The sequence below is a fragment of the Elephantulus edwardii genome, unplaced genomic scaffold (genome assembly GCF_000299155.1).
Source record: "Elephantulus edwardii isolate Elephantulus edwardi_28Jun2011 unplaced genomic scaffold, EleEdw1.0 scaffold00362, whole genome shotgun sequence".
NCBI lineage: Eukaryota > Metazoa > Chordata > Mammalia > Macroscelidea > Macroscelididae > Elephantulus > Elephantulus edwardii.
In genome coordinates, this window is record NW_006400112.1 from 1,543,901 (window position 1) to 1,545,558 (window position 1,658).

Consider the following 1,658-nt stretch of genomic DNA (forward strand, 5'->3'; position numbering starts at 1 on the left):
CCCCCCCACACCTCCCCAAAACCCACCCCCTACCCCCAAATATAATTTGGCCCTAAGAAAATTCCCTTCACCGCTTTTTCTTACTGAAATCTCTTTAACGAAATCGTAGCTGTTAGAACGACCACCATCTTGCCATGCTGAAACAAAGAAAGACTTTCACACCTTTTCAAATGCCGGCGCCATTTTGCTATGCCCCTCCCCATCTCTGCCTCCTCCCTGGCTGGCCACGCCTCCGCTCCCCGCAAGCCGGGACCTGTCCCAGGCTCCGCTAAAGCGAGCAGGAACGTGTGCTTCTTTCTTTCTTTTAAAATATTTGGGATTGTTTTATTTTTAATGAAAAGCAAAGAAAAAAAGCTTCCCTCTGAGATGCAGGGGTGGAGAAGAAGGCAGAGGAGGAGGGAGAACCCGGTGCAGCACTGGGACTTAGCCCCCCTCCCCCCGCCCAAGGATATTTGATTTGCCTTAGAATCATCGCGACTGCCAAAGGGGAACTTGAAAGGGAAGGTACCGCATGCGCGCACCTGGAGTGGAACCGCTAGTAGCCCCGGCCGCCCACAGGACGGCCAGAGATGCCACTGCGCCCTTTCCTAGCCCGGTGGTGGAGTGGGTGGCGGAGCGGGCCCTCGGTTCTCAGAGGATTGGGGCTGCTCTCCTCCCGGACGCCTGGCCTGTCCCCCGGTGTGAGCCGCCACAGAACTCAAGTTGGCACCAGCTCCCTGTGCGGCTGCTGCCTTCAGCCCTGTTTGCAAAACTGAAAGTGTAAGATTCAAAGGCAGTGTTGTGGCTAATCTGTTACCTGATCCCCTTCAGGAAAAGTGTATAAATTGGAAATTAGTGTATTTTAGTTAAAAAACTTTTAAATAATTTTTAAATGTAATAGCTTGTGTGCCACGGCTCTGGACCCTGCGCCGTCCTGTGCCAGTCGTGTTGCCTCTGGCACGCCCATTCTGATTGCCCCGGTTGCTGGGTCAGTCCATCTCGTGGGGGGGAGGGGTCTTCCCTTCTTGCGCCGTCCCTCTGCCCTCTCAGGCGTGGTGTCCCTCTCCGGGGCCTCTCCCTCCTTGCAGCTTGCCTGAGGTGTGTTGGACGGAGCCCCAGAATCCTTGCCTCTAGGGAGTAGGTTGGTTTGGCCCCCTCTAGGATGGGTCTGTTGGTTTTCTTGGCAGTCCACAGTGCATTCGGTGCTTTTCTCCAGCGCTGCAGCTCGAAGGCATCAATTCTCCTTCTGTCCTCCGTGGTCATTGTCCAACTCTCTGATGCATGGCGGGTGATTGCGATGACCATGACCTGTATCGGGTGCACCGCGGTCTCCAGGGAGACACCGTTGCTCTTGAGTACTTTGGAGAGGTCCCTAACAGCAGACTTTCCCAGGGCAATACATTTTTTTATTTTCTTGACTGCTGATGCCATGAGTGTTAACCGTGGAGCCGAGCAGACTGAGGCGGTGAACAATCTTGGTGTCTTCGCCATCCATCCTGATGCTGCCAATTGGTCCAGTGGTGAGAATCTTTGTCTTCTTGACATTAAGCCTTGGTCAATACTGAAGCTGCAGTCCCTTGACCCCTGCAGCAAGTGCATGAGGTCCTCCTCAGTTTCAGCAAGCAGGGTTGTATTATCTGCATAAACGCAGATTTTTAATAGACCTTCCACCAATCCTG